We start from the raw sequence: 21,035 nt of genomic DNA, 5'->3' as shown, positions 1-21,035 counted from the left end.
TAAACGAGAATGGGATGGGTGTTGACCCAGAGTGAGCTATCATTCTCACCTTCCAAGCCCCAACATTTTTTCTCCTCTTGGGTGGGAGATAGAAGATTTAACCCAATCTGCCCTTTGGGGCTGAACGGCCACTGGATGCAAGGTTTTATTTTTAAACAAAATCCCTCAAAGTCCCAACAGACTCTGCCCCGTGAAAACTAGACAATTCCTATCCCCATTGCAAGTGATGCCATGGTGATTGAATGCATGATTGGAGCTGTGGGTCAGCAAGCAGCAAAAAGACCAAATGAACTCAGTGAATTTCTGAAACTTAGAGAACTGGGCAAATCTAGGATAGTGTAACTTCTGTGATACTGGTGTTTACATACCCTAAAAGCCCCGCAAAGGCCAAGCTTTGGCTAGGATCATGTATTCTCCTCTCCTTTCTATGAGGAAAGTTTCTAGAATCAGCAGGGATCCACTAAATTTCTGCCATCTAGCATTCCAACACTCCTTCCAATAAAAAGAGTACCTCTATTGTGTGGCTTAAACCCATTACAGACTTACCCAAGGACCATGGCCCTGAAGCACAAAGCTGATTCTTTGGATCTTGCCCCTTCACCTTCTTTAGCACTACGAAAACATTATTCACATTTTAACTTCTCTCTAGGCTTTAAGGAACAGTTCTTACACCGGCCATGGCACACTATTTCATAATGCCACTTAAAGAATTAAATAAAAATTAAAGTGCCCTCTCGTGTGTTTCTTGTTTTTTAGAGGATGTGACATTTTGCTTGGAGCAAACACAGTATTCCAGTCCCACATGGTCAGACTGGCTCCAGTCCCCACAGCACACTTTACATAGCGCAACTGGAAGAGTCAGCTGTTATTTCTGTCTTTTCTGCCCATATGCCCTTCCTCACTTTGCTGCAGGATGAAGGATGGCTGTTAGAAATGGGGTCTTTGGTTGGCAGTCACGTTAAGCCAGACCAAGCAAGGACCCTCACTCTAGTCAGGGCAAAGGACAAACACACCTGGTTAACCTCCACTCACCCCCTTGGTAGCTTGGCAAGAGCAGGAAGGCTTATCCCCGAAGCAATGTGTAAGGTATTTGTACCAACACATACAGTAATACAGTGAAAACACTACAAAAAGGACACCACACCACACCACACCAGTTTAGAATAATAGGCAATATGTATCTAAATGAAACAAGACTAAAATGAAAAAAAATCCAACATACACAAGTCAATATATGAATTTTCAAAAGAATAAGAGTCCTACTCCATAGAAAAGAATGGAAACTTTGATTTTATGATTTTACACAACGTACCTAGTTTGCATAAAAAATAAAGCTGCATGAGTGAGCATACGTGGGAAGAGGTAGCAATGCATCAATTCCTTACTCGCAAGTGAGGCAGTGAGTCGTTTGTTCTCCGGTTGGGTTGATGATGCGTTGTTTTTCTCCCTCGCAAGAGAGCAATGCGTTTATTTCCAGACGAGGCACCTCGGATCTGTGCAGGTTCTCAAAGACTGCGCCCAGGGACGATGCATGTGAAGATTCTTCTCAAACAGGAATGCACAACAAAGTCCAGCCTTTGTCTCCTTTCACAGGCAGAAGCAGAAACTGCAGGATACCCCAACAAAGCACAGTCACATGCAGGGGCAGCACGTCTCCTCAGCTCTTTAGCTCTTCTCCTTGACAGAGGTTCCTCTTGGTTCCAGAAATGATCTAAAAGTCTGGGATTTTGGGCCCACTACTCATACCTCTTTCTGCCTTTGAAGTAGGTAAAATTCAAAGGAAAGTCTCTGTTGTTTACAGGATCCTGTTGTGCCCAGGCCAGGCCCCAGACACACACCAGGGGGTTGGAGACTGCATTGTGTGAGGGCAGGAACAGCCCAGTCAGGTGTATGTGACCACTCCTCCCTCCATTCAGCTCAGATGGCTCATCAGGGTATGCAGGCTCACTGTCTAGAGGCGATTCATAAACATTCCAACTATCAGTCTGACCCAAACAGGGAATCTAAAAACAGGCAGAGTCACAGGATGGCTAAAGCATGAAAATGCCTACTTTCTAAAAGTGGCATTTTCAAACTAATAAGCAAAAAACAACTTCACTAACAGATATATTTTTTAATTGTTAGTTCAGAGACACTAAACTCAGCATTTCCCTCTGCTCTCAAAGGGAATTTGCACTTTAAGAATATTCAAAGTTAGCCCCTATGTTAACCTATGAGAGAGATAGGCCTTGCAACAGTGAAAAACACATTTGGCAGTATTTCACTGTTAGGACATGTAAACAGATCAGTACATGACCCACCTTCAAGATACACTGCACCCTTCCCATGGGGCTACCTAGGGCCTACCTTAGGGGTGTCATACATGTATAAAAAGGGAAGATTTAGGCCTGGCAAGAGGGTACACTTGCTAATTCGAATTGGCAGTTAAAAACTGTACACACAGACACTGCAGTGGTAGGTCTGAGCCATGTTTACAGGGCTACTAATGTTGGTGAAACAACCAGCGCTGCAGGCCTACTGGTAGCATTTGATTTACAGGCCATAGGCATCTCTACTGCACTTCACTAAGAACTTACTAGTAAATGAAATATACCAATCAGGAAAAGCCAAATACACATACCCTTTTCACAGGTGCACTTGCACTTTAGCACTGGTCAGCTGTGGTAAAGTGCCCAGAGTACCACAAACAGCAAAACAGAGTCTAGCACTCAGTTAAAACATGAGAAGCAGAGGCAAGAAAAGATAGGGGAGACCACACCAATGATGCCAGGTCTAACAATGGCATTGCACTCTGTTCTCTGTGAACCCATAGACAGGCATGGGCATCCAGGGAAAAGAGGAATCCCAGATACCCACTTTCTCTTCCTGAGGAAACAGTCTATTAAGGCACGATGATGGTTAGCCTTGTTGGGTTCTCCGCAGGTCACTGGCTGTCCTTGTTGTTACTGATGAATGGAATGTTGTGCAGGCAAACTCACTCCTTCAGTTAGGTCCTCCCCAGGCTTGCCACGCAAATTGTGAAACACAGAGACTCATGATTGATAATAAGGCCAGTGACCTCTGGGAGCTGCAGGGCAAATTTCTCATGAGTGGAGGAATAAAGGTGGTTTTCTGTAGCACAGTTGAGCCTTGTTTTATGGTGTTCTCTTCATTTTGTTAATGGTAAAATGCTATAGCTATGAAGAACATAGGCTCAAAGCATCCTAACCTCGAAACATTTGGGGCATATTTATAATCCGTCTGCGCCGATTGTGCGTCTAAAATTTGGACGCACAATCAGTGCAAACGTTGCCCCGTATTTAAACTTTGACAGCAGCGGATGGCAAAATTCTGCCGTATGCGCCATTTTTTGGATGCGGCAACCCGCCTCGCATTAATTATATGCAAGTTAGGCGTTGCCGTCCAAAAAATGGCTTAAAGGGCCGTGCGTCGTATTTCTGCTTTCCGGCAAAAATGACGCACGCCCGGGAGGCGGAGCCAGAAAATGACGCACCGCCCGATTTGCGTAAAAAATTAACGCCTGGGTCAGGGCAGGCGTTAAAATGGGGCAAGCACACCTGTATTTAATCAGAACACACAGAACAAACAGCAGAGCAGCAGAGCAGCAACAGGGAGCCATGGAGGTGATACTAATCCAGCATGCACGCAGACGCAGAGCCCAGCAGCAACAACAGCAGCTACAACAACACCAGCAGGGACCTCAAAGGCAGCGCAGAAGGCAGGAGAGGATATTCCGCCCAAGAATCACCCTTCAGGGCCTCAGGGAACACAACATCATCCAGAGGTACCGGTTGAACTGGCAGGCCATTCAGCAGCTGCTGCGAAACATTGAACAGCAGTTGGCCCCCACTTTGGTGACACCCGGCACCATCCCAACAGAAACAAAGCTGCTTGCCGTACTTCATATGCTGGCAAGTGGCTCTTTCCAAACAACTGGAGCCCTGGTTGGTGGAATGTCACAACCATCATTCTCCGCCTTTTTGCCCGAAGTACTGGATGCCATCATTCGAATGACACCCGGCCACATCTGCTTCCCTAACACACTGCAGAAGCAGCAGGAAACAAAACAGGGTTTCTGCCTCATCAGTGGCTTCCCACACGTCCTTGGTGCAATCGACTGCACACATGTACGCCTTGTGCCACCTGCTGCAACTGAACACCTCTACCGCAACAGGAAGCACACACATTCCATCAACGTGCAGGCCATAATCGATCACCAGGGATTGATCACCAACATCGTGGCTAAATATCCTGGGAGTGTACATGACTCATACATCTTCCGTCACTGCACCATCAATTAACACTTCCAGGATGGACGGTATGGCAATGGACTACTTGTTGGAAAGTACAAAAACCTACTTATATACACACTGAACAGCAACCCTCTAGGACACACAACACATACACCACAACAGCAACATGTCAACAGGAACACACTGAGGTCGTGACATCACTAGCCATGTTTCTGAAGTCACCATTGAACCTGTCACACATCGGAAATTACTGTACAGCCTAATGTTAAGACGTCAATGAGTGTGGTTGCCTAAATGTCACCTTGCAAATTGTAAGTGTCCCAATGACCTTTACATTAATCCATTGCCTAAGTCTAAAGGTATGGGATGTCCAGGGTACATTGATATGAACGTGTTAACAACACTGTCAATTTTAACTGTGCATGGAACTATCATCTCACCCCCAGTGAAGACACACGGACACCTGTATGACAAGTCACAATGCTAGGGAGGGCACACTGTACTGCAAATCCCAAAACATACTGCTGACAAAAGTTTAGCAGAAAAACACTCGTTCAACCAAGGAAACAACACAATGCAGATGGTACATCCTACAAGCATAGGATGCCACAGTAGTACACAAAAGAGTCACAGACAACACAAGACAACTACTGCCATGAAAGGTCTTTTCAATAGTGCCAGCTACATCAACATGATCCCAATCATTTTCTCTTGCAGCTGATCAGGGGTATGGCATCCAGCCATGGATCATGACACCATTTGGCAACCCAAGTACTGCTGCAGAGCGTGCCTACAACGACGCCCATAGGAGGACGCACAGCATTGTCGAGTGGACCTTTGGCATCCTCAAGTCAAGGTTCCGCTGCCTCGACATCACTGGTGGTTGCCTCCTATATTCCCCGGAGATGGTCTGTAGGATCATCCTCACATGTGCAATATTGCACAACATTTGTATCAAAAGAAACATTCCCCTCCTGGAACCAGAGCCACACATGCCTGAAGAGGAGGATGCTGGCCTGCAACAGGAGGGGGAACTACAGAACACGGCCGCTGGTATACGCAGGCGGCAACAGATCGTAAATAATTTCTTTTGAATATGATCACCTTCACCACTTTAGTTAACAAATTAAAATAAACACCTATTATAATCACCATATCATTGTCTGGCTATTCCTATTTGCACACCTTCATCTCTACTTATCAGAATAAGAGTGTTGCCTCATGGAACATTGCTGAGATACTGAGTAGGACACGGAACATCACAGAGCTAATGTGATGCCTAACATACAATGGTCACATACACACACACTCCTAATGACATATATCATGTACATATCTCCTTTGAAGGCCAATAGCAGAGGACCACAACTATTTCACACATACATGTTGAAATCAAGGTCCAACACAGCATGTGGCACACAACTAAGACACCATCACTCAATAAGTGGAAAACAAGCCTCATACATGAGGCAGTCAATGTGCTTTGGCATTAGTAACAGGAATGCCTGACCAGACCCTTGACAGCAGTAAGTCCAACTGCATCCAATCTTTGCAAGGACTATCTGTGACTAGAGTTCCCTAGAAACAGAACATAGACAGCACAAGTGCCACACATATGACAAGCATTGCGCACATGACATTCCATGTACATGTCAGCCCATTTCCTAACTCCTTACACACCCATGCACCTGGTCACAACCCACCCGTCGGAAGAGGTCCCTGGAATACTAAGATGTATACCCTCATATTACCTCCTCTACACACACAGACCAACATTAGCAAACCAGTGTGCTACACCCTTTCCTATGGTATGCCATTGTCATAGAACATCTGTCTGCAAGGACATCAGGTCAATTTATACACTGCCTTCTAGTTTCAAATCCCTGTTGGCACATGTAGATTGCTTCCCCTTGTGAAAATGTCTGTTGGCCCTTAGAATACAAGTCTCACCTACAGGAATGGTGAGAAACAGATGCTTCTTACACCTGTGATCACCTCCATGCACACCACCCATTTCAAAAAGCACTGCCCCTTATGATGCCTGGAACAGCATAGGAGTTGCCATTATGTCAAATACACCGCCAAGCATTGATTCTAATTAAGCTGTGTAACACAGCCCTTGGGTTCATTTGTCACCTTCAAAAACACAGGACGTACACAGTTTGACATGTCAACTGTCTAGTTTGTCCTCCAAACAGTCTCAGTCAGACCACTGATTACGTAACTTGTCAAGTAACTGGATCCTGAATCACCTTGCATTCTGTCAGCCTGACTAGCAACTGTCTGTGCGTCACACTAAAGTATCCCTGTGTCTACATATGTACCACACTTGCCTTAGCAAACCTCTCATTCATCAGGGGGCATTGGGCATGGGCTTCTTCCATGCATACCCAAATACATTGTATAGCATCATCTGCCTTTTAACTGCACCGTTTGAGTTACATCCTCTTGGAAAAGCAAAATTCATGGCCCATCCCTTGTCTGGGTTGCATTTATGCATGAATGACAAAGTGTGACAGTGTCCCAGGGCCGTAGGCAGGGATTGGGTATGGGGCTTTCAATACAACCAGCAAACTCTGATAATGTCCATGAATAATACACAAATGTCAGGACCATGACAGGTCACACACAGAAGCACAGTGCGCACAACATAGTGATGGGCCGTGTGTGGTTAATAGCTGCGAGAATAATCAGCACAGAGGCTATGATGTTCCCAGATGCAGTGGGAAGTGCAGAGGCCAACCTGTGTACAAATGTTGTAATGACACCTGCCAGAACATGACACCTGAGACATTATCTCACTCAGCACACAAAGGTTGCCCTGTTGACTGTCTCATTACATGTCTTTAGTGACAGGGTGGGACCATCCACATGTTGGTTCACATGTCCACATCCACTTTACTCACATTGATCAACCAAGGATACTCAGTAGATACAGGAATAGCTGGCACTGACTCATGATGAGTCCTGGACCGAACTGTGACAAATTACACCCCAAAAAATATACAGAATCATCATTGGACCACACACATGAACAAGACACCTATGTGCAATTGATCACTGGAAATAAGTGGACACGTGCTGTCTTGTTTGCTGGTCCACCACAGCCACTTGATAGTTGGGGCTCACTTCTATGGCCTCAACTGTGGTGTCATCATACATTTGAGATTCACCCTTGTCTGTCTGTGCAAACAACATGGTACCCACTTCCTCAATGCATGTGTATGACTCACTGTGGGATTCTCCAAGTAGTGCCTAGGAAGCTCTTACCAATACTCTAGGACATAGGATGTAGAAAATGTGGACCATTGACATGAACAAGCGTCTGCCATCCATCTGGTGCATGCTATGTCACATGTGGTGTCTACGTGACCCTAAAACTTGGAAGTACACTTTACGGGTGTTGTTACATGTATAACTAACACATGTCCTCATTCATTTCCAATATGACTTGCATCTAAGGATTGGACACATGGACGTCACAGTCATACAACCATATGTACAATTATGCTTCATGTGATACACACACACTTGGTCAACCAACACATTAGTTGTCAAAGCACACAATTTGAGGCAAAGGCATTTAGGTGTTGTACATATGTGCTCACATTGCCATCCTCTCCTTATGCCAAACATGCCCAATTTTTGCAACACATATATGTAGGCCACACTTATGACCATCTATTGCGTCAGCCAACTGTAAAAATACTGTGAAGGGAGCAGTGGATCATGTTCGGCTGCAGTGAACATACACCATCAACACCATACTGTCTTCAATTAGACAATCTCTGATGTGTCCCAAATGTAAAATAACCAAAAAACAAGTAAAAATGCCACAAACCAGTTAATGCACTGTAATATTGACGTCCCTAGCGTTGTGCGTCATTTTTTGACAACCAAAACTGTATTTGCGTCATTTTTTTTACGCACAGGAGTGAAATTTAGCCCGCATACAGATATTTGTACAGTCCATGTATCATTATGTGGATGCGGGTTAATATTCTCGTCTGTGCGTCAAAAAAAATGACGCAAATACAGTTTTGTGAAACAAAAATGACGCATAACGCGAAAAAGGTGGGACTTTTCATACAGGAAGTGATGTCATAGGATATCCTGTTTACAGATCATGTACAGTGGGTGTACTTTCACTTTCACTTTGCAGTCTATGATCCTTCTAGACTGTGTGGCTGTGTAGAGAGTGTTGTCCTGAGATTTTGTTCTGTTTTTGTCCTGTGTGCTATCTATATTGTTATTTTGTGAAATAAATATTGTTGGTGTGTACTGTACTACTGTGTTTTGTCTACATTTGTCCATTTATCTTGTGTTTTTCTTGTTTGTGGGAGTCTGTTGTGGGTAGTGTTAGTTTGGGGATAGTTGGGCTCTTTTAGTGTTTAGGTTTACTTTTTTTCTGTCTTTGTACCCCTACTTTCCCCCTTTTCCCCTTTCTATTTCTTTTACCCCTATTCCATTTCACTTATAGGTATGTCTGGTAGGCCACGTCTTGGCAGGATGGGGGAAAAGGAGTTGGGGGGCTTCATCTGGCTTGTGACGCATTTCTTGCTGCTCATGATCCAGGCAGGGGGCAGGGTGATACAGGGATATCTGACAGAGGTGCGCAGAATCCGGTGGGGAAAGGCGCTGCATCACCTGCAGCATGTGTATGCCAGCCAGAGGAGTGACCACCAGCTGAAGCACCGGTGGGCTGACCTCATCACCAGGGAGCAGGATCTCTTGGACCACCTGGGAGTCATGATTGGTGGCACTGTTGGTGAGTACGAATCATGTTAATGTGCATGATTAAATGCTCTGTTGTGACATCAGGGGATTAGTACAATGTCTGCCAGCTAACTTGCTGACTGTGTGTAATGCTGGGGAAATATAAGGGGATCATTGATGCACTATGGCAAGGATCACAATTGTTAGCTGTCAGGTAGCACGTGCTCAGCAAACTTACAGTTTACTTTTCCATGAAGGAAATTGGTGCGGCCTTTTTGTCAGAACAGCTAACAAAATATGAGCCAATCATGTCTATATACGGTACTATTGACAGAGAAGTACAGATGTACCAACATTTAGGCCAACTATGTTGACGCAATTGCCAGACTGACTTTAGAATCACTACATGATGCTGAAAATGAGTGCTGCCTTCACGTCAATTGATAATAGCAAAGTGGCTCAGACATATGTCTCATGTGAGTCTGGTGAGTGTGGAAGGAAAGCGTTCACAGAAGTACTATGAATGTGTGGGATTATTATGTTCCTTGATCTTTTTGGATACATGTCAGTTCTTGATTTGCAAACATCGTAAAAAGGTGTAAGGTACCCTCAGGTAACATCTTAAGATGTTTGTTTGAATTTGTTGAGCCACAATCAAAAAATGGATGGCAGTCCAAGTGTATGCACATGGCCTCACATCTCCATGGTTGGTGCAAATCACCATAGCTGGGCCACATCAATTGACAATACTGTAACAACAGGATGGCTTACAGAAGTCCCTGCCCCTCCCTCTGTACATTGGGCCTATGTGCAATAAATGTGTCATGGCCACAAGGCATGTTTGACTGGTAATGCAGTCCTCAGGTAACCAGGCTTTGGATGTCTCTCTTGGATGCACATGATGAGACAATTACACTCCATATTTTTTAGTGCTCACCAATTATGGGGCATGTTTGCAACCACATGATAGTTAGAGCCAATGTATGTGTGCAGATATGTGTGTAACTGTCACAGGTGACCCATGCTATGTACCGCGTTGGCCGTGATATATCAGATGCAGTTCCATCATGTCTGAATGGCTGCCATTTCCTTATTCAGACTACACATTGTAAATGTTTATGAAATTGTTGCACTGTGCACAGATTTTGAGCACATTTCTTCCTTCCATACCTTACAGGTGGACCGGAACCCTACACTGTGGGAGAGGTGGCGACATTTGAGGACCCCGACCACTCCAGTAAGTGTTGATATGTCTGTTATGTGTTGTGTTTGGTGGTTATGGACTCGTGTGAGTTGGACGCATAGCAAGGTATGATGCATTGGGCAAGCTTTTCTCTTGTTCCGTGAGTGGGAATGCAGTTCTCACATGTTTTGAACCTCCTAGCAGCATGTACTTCCACATGTAGTGCCACAAGTCTTTGGAACCTGAGTGTAATGGCCTAGGTGTGCATGCAATTCATGATCATGGGTGTTCTAGCAACTCTGTGTCTGATGTAAGTCAGGACTCATTGGAAGTATATGTTGTGTACCAAGTTCAGCATTTCCTGACATGTCTGACCCTATGAGTGCTCTAGGGTTTGCTGACTCCTAATGGTAGATAGACCTTACCTGGGGTGTGTCTGTAGAGACAGGCATGTGTGGAGTTTCCTATACACTCCTCGGTGTACATGTTGTTGGCAAATTATAGTTGTGTATCCACCACCCCCCTTCAAACATGGCCATGGGTTTGTGAATGGGGTACCTAGTACTGATGCTGCGAGTATGTTACACATACATGTGAATAAGTGACGGTTTGGTTGCATACTCGTATACACACTCAGGTTTGGCACTTGGTACTATACTGGCAAGTCCAGTTACAACTTGCAGACCATGTGGCTTTAGTTTAGCTTTCCGTACACTGACATTTGTAGCCCAGGTCTTGGCGGAGGATATGCAGCATGATTCTTAGATGATAACTGGCAGAACTCAGATTGCAAGTCAAAGCCAGTTATTACCCATCTTGTAGGTTATGGATGTGCTTTTTGTGATGTGACCTTTGTAGTCTGGCCTGCCATATACTTCCTCAGGGACATTCAATGCTCTGTATTGTGATATGAGCTGTTACAAGTACAGTAGATGTAATGTCTGATGAACTTGCTGTGCCATTTCACACAATGCAGTTACTAATGTAGAATATCTGCATTTGTCTTCACAGCTGCTAACATGACTCCAGACCAGGTCCGTGAATTTCAGCACCGGGCCATGCGATATCAGCACATCCTGCTGGTGGAGTCAGGGTTCCGGAGGATGGCCTGGCGATATCGCCATGAACAGGCCTCCGGGGCATGGAGAGCCTTCCCACAGGGTGGGCCTACTTTGCCCACCACAGCCACCACCAGCACAACCACCAATACGAGCCAGGTGGCCCCACCCACAGCTGGCACTGTTGGTCCAACATCTGCTGGACTTCCTGGCCCCGGCATTGCCACCGATGCAGGACAGCCCACTAGGCCTGGCACCACACCCACACAGACCTCCTCCACCGGTACCCAGACTGCCACTGCTCCATCTGTTGACCCTGCAGCCTTCAACCGAATGGAACATAAGATGGACAAAGTGCTGCGCAACCTGAGCCACCTGAGCCGGGACGTGCAGCACATTCACCGGCGGGTTAAGTCCATTAAGAGGACCCTCCAGAGGGCCAACCACTAGACACTTTTTTGATGGACATGATTCCCTCCCCTCCCTCCTCTTTCCTTGTTCTTATAGTTAGTGGGCTTAGGGGGCTTAGTGTTAGGTTAGTATAGGCTGTTAGTTTCATCATCATCATCATTTAACTTTATTTCGGTGAGTAAAAACAAACCATTAAAGTACAATACACAACAAAGAACGAAAGGACTTCCAAAAACACGGAAGTAATAAAAAAGTAAGGTAAAAATACAGTTAAAAGGGGCAAGACAGGTTTATAAAAAACAAACAAGAAATGAACAGTCAGATAAGCATCACTTAATGTAATGGAAGGCAACACACAAATATTGAAAATAATTCCATGAATCAGCACTAGTTAAAAATATAATACACCAATATCTGAATACTGTGGAGCAATCACACATCCAATTTGATAAATATAAATAGATAAGTCTAAAAATTAGTTCCCCACTCTTGCTCCTTGGAATTGCTGAACTCGGATATCATAATAATACAAAACATTTCCCCTTTTTCCCCCATAAAAAAAAATAAAAAAAACTGACTGGGTGGGTGGTTTTCGCTTTAAAATTCTCACAACATAAAATAAGGGAACAGATCCATAGATCTATAAATAATCCATAAGGAACCAAGCCAAGATCCATATCCTGTACAAAAAAAAAGCTATAATCATACATCCAAGTCGGTTAAATATACATAAATAGAACTAAACAATAACTACACCATTTTATCCCTTAAACTTGCTAATCTCAACCTCCAGATAGACTCGAGGAAACTTGCCACTGGTAGAGCTATCTTGACGGACGGGTTGCTTTTTAAAATTCTCTCAGCATGGAGACAGGATCTAACTCCTAATTGTTTAAAAAGCGGGATGAGCCAAAGTGCTCTTTGTTTCTGATATGCTTGACAGTGGAAGAAAACGTGTGAAACAGTTTCTGCACTTTTACAACCCATCGGGCAATCTTTAGATCTATTAGTTGAACTGGACCATTTGTACGTAAGGCAGCACAGGGGGAGGGACCCAATCCTAAACCTGATAAAGAGGGCACAAGCAAATGGAGATAACTTTGCATCCAAAAAGGGCTCAAATTCGTAATGGCATTTAACAAGTAAAAAATTGTCAGACATGGACAAAGTAATAGAACCAGCAAATTGTCCAACCTGAACATTATGCCAATAAGCATCCTTTAACAACTGTGCAGCATTTTTGGGAATAGAAATAGGATCATGCCAATAGGAACCTAACCCCAGACGGGAAAAAGATTGCTCAACGAATACACACCATTTAGATTTAATACTAAAATCACGGCCCACCACATTTAGGAGGCCACACCGAAAAGGGGTTAGGGCATCAGTTGTCCACAGCCGAATCCAAAACAGCAGGGGCCTTAAGGCAGCAATCTGTGAGATTGAGAAAAGATTTAGGTCCAGGTGAATGGGCAAGGATGGGGTACTCGATGGAACCTTTAGCATCATTTTTAAAAACTGGTTTTCCGCGCTAGCCAGATTCGCCAGATTACAATGGCCCCAAAGTTCAGCTCCATATAGGGCGGCCCCCCTGGCTTGAGCTTTGTAAATTTCCAGTGCAGGTGATATTGCAAATTTCGGGGAGCTAGAGGCAAATCTGACAATTCCACCCGCCCTCTGCTTCAGACATAATAAAGATTTATGGCGCTGGGCATGCCAAAGATGTGAATCTTCCACTTTGATACCTAGATAATCAAAGGTACCCACCCTTTCCAAAGGAGCATCATCTAAGTATACAGGCCTCTTCATTTTTTTCCTACTATCTCCGAAAACCATGTATTTTGTTTTTGCTGAGTTAATTGATAACCCATGATCAGTGCAAAACTCCAGAAATCTGGAGAGCAGCCTAGAAAGGCCCATAGCAGTACGTGATAGCAATAGGGTATCATCTGCAAACAGAAGACAGGGGATCTTCTGCCCACCCAGGTTAGGGGCGTCACTTTGACAGTCTAAGAGATATGGCAAACAGGCATTAATAAACAAGAGAAATAAGGTGGGTGCCAAAACACAGCCTTGCCTCACGCCCCGTGTAGTTGGGAAAGCAGGGGTCAAATCGCCAATGGTACCCCAGTGGACTTTAGCACAATTATCAGAATAAAGATCCTTGATAAAATTAATCATGGAACCCGGAACACCGGTGGTACTAAGGACCTCCCAAAGCTTGGCACACGGGACCAGGTCAAATGCAGACTTCAGGTCAACAAAGGCCACAAATAAGTGGCCTTTGTCTACATCTACGGTCTTCCACTTGATGGTGGTGAATCGGAAGATCTGATCGATAGTGCTGATCTTGTCCCTAAATCCTGCCTGGAGATGGCTTAAGACCTGATTTTTCATTATCCATTGTTTTAATCTAGTTAGCAACTGGTACGAAAAGATTTTCTGCAAGTTGTCTAATAGACTGATAGGCCTATAGTTTCAAGGGGAGCTCTTGTCTCCTTTTTTATGAACGGGGACAATAATCGCCATCTTCCACGAGAGCGGATAGGATCGGGATGCCATGGCAGTGTTTGATACCCTGTTTATATAACGGGTCCACAGAGATAGGTCTGATTTATACAGATCAGAGGGAATACCATCTTGGCCAGGGGCCCTACCAGATCTTTGAGCGCAAATTGCCATCTCTGTTTCTTTTAGGGTGAAGGGCGGCATTTCAGGCTGGCACAGTGCATAATTTATGGGAGTATCATAAAGCTCCATCTGAGAGCCATACAGTTCACGAAAATAAGAGAGCCAGGTTCCTGGGTCGATATGACATTCAGTAGTGGATGACAGGCCTGGGTCGCTGCGCGCAACCAAAGTCCAAAAGAGCTTGGCGTCGCGAGAGCTAGCAGCCTCCGCCAGACACTGAGTTTTGATAGAGTGAGAGTAGACACATAGTTCTTTCTCGCATGTGCAATGTCGTCCCGATTCTTTGCCTTTAAGGCTTCAGATAGAAGATATTTGGCCACCCGGCACTCTTTGTCAAACCATTTGCACCTAGGAGCAGAAGATTTTGTTTGGGATTTGGAAGGTTTAGTGAAAAGCTCCTTGAGTTCCGCAAAAAACCCCACATGGGCGGACAAAATTTCTGAAGGAGATAGTGCAATAGAGTCCTCAAAAAGTTGGTGACGGGTCATCATAATGCCAAGCTTATAGTTCAGTAAATCATTTTAAAAAATGAGGGCCACTTTACCGCAAGCTTGTTAGTGGGAAGTTTTGACAGAACACTTCGGCCAGCCAAACCAGCGGGTAGATCAAACAGGGCTACGTTATATGCAATTTGCAGGGGGGCGTGGTCAAAAGTGCGGGGAAGACCCACCTCTACATTAGTTATGAAATGCCAAACTCGTAAGTCCAAGATGACATAATCCAAGCAGCTACTATAATTACCTCTGAAAAAAGTGGGCCTAGCAGGGTTGTCATTTGGGAATCAGCCATTTCCAAACCGGAGGCCGTTGGTAAGTGCAAGGTCTATTATCTGAGACACCCTAGGGGAAGGAGTGAGTGGCGTAGGATGAAGTTGGAGTGGGGGAATGTTCCACACTACGTCCTCATCCTGAGTGGACTCAGCAAAGGCTGAGCCAAACTCAATTTGGGCGTTAAGATACCCAGCAATAATGACTCGATATTTGGAATGGAATTCTGAAAGAACATTATGCAAGCGATAAATGGTATCAGACTGTTGGTTAAGGGAGCCTGGACGGATGTAGATATTAATACACAGCACAGGGGTACTAGACCTAGGCTGTATTACTATGGCTAAGATGTCACAAGAATCAACAGCAATTTCCTTGACCCTAACCATCTCAGACATCTTGACCCAGATACATAGACCCCCAACCGCCCTTCCCCTGGGGGATTGAGTTGCCTTTTTTATAAAAGAACGATAACCTTGCCTATACATACCACCCATTGCCCAAGTTTCCTGGAACATGCAGATAGAGTAAGATCCCACAAAAGCCCCCCACTCCGGATCAGGCAGTTTGCTCTTAATACCCGCCACATTCCAGGACAGCAAATGCCCTTCAGAAGTTGGAGTGTTACAAGTGAGTGCACCAAAATCAGTATCCGTAATTAGTTTAGAATTGGCTATAGGAGTACAGAAAGAAGCACTTGGGTTAGGACCACCTGGGCTGATTAAAGGTCTTTGAGACAGTACAAGTGGACCACAAGGTGTGCAATGATTAGGGAAGAGTAGTCAGTCAACATCAGATGTATCCCCTATAGTAACGGGGTCATGAGTACCACTATGTTTAGGATTATGAACCAAAGCAGCCCCATCAACCGGGAAAGGCAACGAGCCAGAATTAGGAGCAGGAACTGGAACACTGGAGGGGCTTCCCTTGGGCCTAAAAGAATGTGCAGGCAAGATCTTGTGGCCAATAGCAGGCAGGCGTTCGCGGAAATGAATATCGAAATCAGTTCTTGGCGTATTGCGGCCTTCCATCTGCAAAAGTCCCCTAACTAATTCAGGGTTAGTGAGGTTAATTTTGATGGTATCACGGCCACCGGGACAACCACGTACTCGAGAAGCAAAAACAATGTCAGAATGAATGATAGAAGCACAGCCCCTGGTATGACGAATCCAATATGCCACCTTGTTGACAAGGGAGGAGGTATCTTCTCTGATATGGGATGTAAGAGGAGGAACATTGCACAAATAAATACAATTTGAATTAGCCACATGAGTAGAAGGGACCACATCTTGATCAAAGTCAAAAGAGGAGGGTGCTGGACGTACTGAACGTACTGCCGAAGTGGGCGGTTGGATCCTATGGCCTGGCTTATTAGCGGGGCCCTTGTTGTGGTCCTCACTTGTTGAAGAAATAGCAGGCAGTGCAGCCGGGCCCAAAGGCCGAGAAGATTGAACCGGCACAGGAATCAACGTACGGTGAGGAGGTGAATCAATTTTTTTAAAGAGATTGAGAACCTCAAACAATATGCCCTTTAGCTCCCCGACTTCACGTTTTAAGCTAGAGACTATTGTTAGTTTAGTTAGTGTTAGTGGGTGGGGGGTCCTCATTCTTTATATTTTTACTTATTAAGTGTGTGGGTGGATCGGTGTTGGGCTATTTTGGGGTTCTTGTGTGTTAAAAAAAAATACAAAAAAATATATATTTGTATAGGATAGTATAGTATGTGTTTAGGTTAGTATGTGTTGTCCTCCATATGTCCTGTCTCATAAGGGGGGTGGGAGGTAGATGTTTAGAACATTTCGTTACGTGTGATAAGTAAGTGTAGCTTAGGTTAGTTAGGGACAGTTGTGGGTAATGAGTAGTCAGGGTAGATTAGGGTAGGTAAGATTTTCCCTCATTTTCATCATCTGTGTTTAGCATTTAATAAATATTTGGTTACCCCTTAATAGTATGTGTTGAATGGTACTTGATCGTGGGTTTGGATTCAGTGTACATCAATGTGGTACTATAACATATGTGTCCTATGCTACAAACAAATCCCAACTGAGCTGTACGATTGGCAGCTAGCCCAGAGATTCCTTGCAAAGTGTTGACCCTTCGTTGCAACCACCAATCACAGTTAATATGGATGACAATGTGTTTCTGTTGATAAGTGTGTTTTGAAAGTCACAAACAGTGCTTCCAGACTTGGTATTGGGGAAACAGTTTTAGATCTGACTGCAGTGTGATGATCATGGACACCCTTATAAGATGAGTTCTCATTGGCACTCTTGTATTCTTGTCTTCATGACTCTCATACATCAATTGTGACACAGTTCAGCATGATTACCTATTTGTATGTAAACTCAGACACCTTCATTTATGCAGTTTTTGTAGTGTTTGCTTAGATTAGTGTGCCATGTTATTTGTGTTATATTTGCATGTTGACAAAATTTTGCTGCCACTATTAGATGACTTAGTTATCCCCTGAGGAAGCATTCTTCTGTCGAACACAGCATGATGGTGTATGATTGTGCACTTCATCCAATTTGTCCCTCAGGATGGGCAGAGAAAGATGCGATCATGGGCACTGTGCAGAATTCTCTGACTACATATTATCAAGACAGTTGTATTGACAAGCTACGTAATTTGACAGTAGCCACATTTCAGTTATCTACTTCACAGTTGATATGTCACATTACCCAGAGACAGATTTGTTGTGTAAGTGCAATTTATTGAAACATGCTGTAGTCCTATCTGTACATTGTCCATGATTGTGAGTCCATTATAGTGACATTTTAAATTGGGATCCAACACAAGGGGTTATGGAAATGCTTTTGACATGCTGGGGTTGATGTTTCAGACAGTGCAGAGGGACAGGATTTGGCAATGAGTAGGAGAGAGACAATCACTGGGCTGGGTGACAAGATATGCAGTTTTTTGCAGAACAGTGCTCGAGTAAAGTTGTTGCAAGACTGGCAAGTTACAATGCGCAGGACCTTGTGGGCCATGTGGCAGGGACTAGTGCTTCTGGGTCATTTTCCTTGTGAATGTGATCTGTTCCATGTCTTCTTCTTCTGATGTGTGTGTTGCCTGCTTTGTCCTTGTTGTTGTTGATTGTGAAGTGGCACCACACACCTCAGTGTTAGAAGACGTGGAGTCAGACATCCCGGTCGCTGCTCCCTGTGAAGGTCTTAAGGGCAGTACTGCAGCAAGGATGGTCTGCTGGTTCTTGAGAATAGCAGCCACATCACGATGGTAGGCAGCCAGGTCGGCCCTGAGGGAGTCATGATTACATTCGTGCATGCAGTGGAAGGTTTGGGGTGGAGGTGTTGTGGCAACTCCCTTACTGCAGTGGTGAATTCCTTGACAGTTTCTTGTAGTCCTTGCAGTATGGATGTTAGGGCTTGAATAGCTGCTGCCTGATCTGCAGATGACATCATGCATGAACGCATCCCCTCAAGGCTGGCTGCCATAATTTGCATCCCCACCCGCACCTCCTTTGCCAGCTCCCGCTGTACTCCAACTACAGTTCTCTCAAAGCTGGTGCCAGTGTCGTCTGAGTCCTCAGCTGTATTGGAGCTGGCGGGTCTTACAATTGTGGTGGTGGGTGGATCCTCTGCGGCGGCTGCTTGTTCTGTGCTCCTCCTGGTGACTGAAGGTGGGGTCTGGAGGGTGTCAAGGACCTTTTGGATAGTCTCCTGGGGAATGTTTATCGGCTCGTCATCCATGTCATCAGGGAAATCTGGGACAGGCATATCGGCAGGATATCCATCTTCCTCTGCAATGAAACAGGGTACAATTAGTGTGTCTGTGTTGTGGCAATTTTGATGTGACATGCCTGCCTTTTGATGGATTCACTTTGTGATCTTGTTTTGTGTTAAGTTCTCCAGTCCTTCAGATGGGCCTTCTTCCAGGCCTATGGCTCACCTGTGTGCACATGTATGTTATTGAGTTATCAGACTTGTCAGCCTCATTGCCTCTAGGTGTTGGTTTATGCCAAATAGTGAATTGCCACCTTCTTTTCCTACTCGACCCTCCGTGTACATCCATTCTCATGGTGAGACCTTTCACTGGCTGTGGGTGTTCTGATGGCCCTGACAGCACACTTAACAATCTGGACCTGCCCCAATCTCTGATCTTTCACATCCACTTAAATGTAATTGACATGTGGCATATCCTATACATGGCAATGTTATGATCCGATATGGCTGATGACATTGGTAATGTGTCCTGCTGATGTTGGGGAATGTGTGTTACCATGGATTGCCCTGATAATCATATCAGTGTCCTATTTCCTCCTCTGACTGTGCAGGTGTATTTCAGTGACCAGATCCATGTGCCCCCCCCCTCAATGCTGTTGTCTGAGCAGTATGAAATTGGGGATGTTGCATTGTTACCCAGGCACAGGATGGACCCTGACGTATGCAGCATGGGTGTGTCCTTAGTGCTGCGTAGCTCCTATTGATGTTCACATTGGCTGATGTTTGCGACAACTATGGGCATTGACATTTGAGAGTACTGGGGCCTTTGTCTTGTTTCTGGGGATTGTTGCAGTTGTCATCCTCACCCCTTAATTTAGGTGTGTATGATCCATGGGGAGGTTACTGCCATTGGCTACTTGACCAGCACACAGAGCAGAGGAGGTAATGGCACCTGTTGTCGCAGTTAGATTCCAGTTGTCAGTATGGCTAGAGGTTGTTAATAGGGCCCTAGTTAATGTAGGGGGTATGTTGGCTGATGTGTGCCGGGATGTCAGTTTGACGTAGTGGCCTTCCCTCCTTGCGTGGCTTTCCCTTTGCTCCATCGGTGGCATGACAGCATGCCCCCATGGGACTGTTGTTGGTGTTGTGAAATGGTGTGCCCCAGGTCTTCTCAGAACGGGTCATGCCCCCCTGCCGTTCCCCTTTACCCATGCCACTCCAAGTATTAGATGACTTCCATGCATTTAGTGGTCGGTATCGCCCCTTGCTCACAGTTGACATTATTGCATTTTAATTCCCCATGCGACTTACCCTGCATGTGCGTTGTCTCCTGGTAGTCTGCGCTGTCCTGTCCTTGAATCCCTGTGACGATCTCCTCAGGGATGATGGCTGCGACCATCTCCTCCATGTGGTCCAGGGCCTCCTGGTGTGCTGGACTCCCCCCTCCAGTCTGCAGTGCTGCCTTCCTGTTCCTGGCCATCTTTAACTTGGTCCTGCGCTTGCAGTCATGCCAGCGTTTCTTGCACTCGATGACTGTTCTGCGTACTTCAGCCACACTGTTAATCTTGTCGACAATTTGTTGCCATATAGCCTCTCTCCTACTGATTGGCAACTTTGATGTGACAAACAGTTGGTGCTGGTGTTCCTTCACCTCTTTAACCAGAATTTCCTGCTCCTCTGCACTAAAGCGACACTTTCTTTTCTTCTTAAAAGTGTCCTGGTTCTTGTGTGGGACATCCTGGCTGGTTCCTGGTCTGCTGTCATCTTCCTGGGGTCTGTAGTGGCATCTGGGATCCATTTTGGCTCTCCTCTGGTGAAATGGCAGTGTTCGCTGTTTTTTTTAACGCTATTGCGTCCAAAAAAAAAGGTGCATATCCGGTTTGCGGTGTCATAAATCGACCCACAGTCATTTCCACCATGTTAACGTTGTTTTCCTTTACGACTTGACGCCGCGGTGTGCATAAAAAATAATGACTCCCACCTGTTCTTTGTGCCGCCAAAATGGCGTTAGCCGGCGATAATATTTTTTCCGCAAAACTGCGCCGGTGCAGTTTTGCGTCAAAAAGTATAAATATGGACCTTAATGTGTCTTGGAGGGTATTTAGAAAAAACTCTCCTTCCAGTAAAGAAGACTTTGAATACCTGTCCACCTGTGCCTTCTGCCCTTGGTAGCATGAGATTTTCAGGCCTGTTGACAGCTTCATAACACTACTTGCTCCATCCAGCAGCAGAACTCTGTGAAAAACCCATGACTTCCACTCCATTCTGGAATG

Source organism: Pleurodeles waltl, chromosome 4_1 (genome assembly GCF_031143425.1).
Source record: "Pleurodeles waltl isolate 20211129_DDA chromosome 4_1, aPleWal1.hap1.20221129, whole genome shotgun sequence".
Taxonomy (NCBI): domain Eukaryota; kingdom Metazoa; phylum Chordata; class Amphibia; order Caudata; family Salamandridae; genus Pleurodeles; species Pleurodeles waltl.
The sequence above is the reverse complement of the archived record's forward strand: the minus strand, read 5'-3'. Positions refer to the sequence as shown.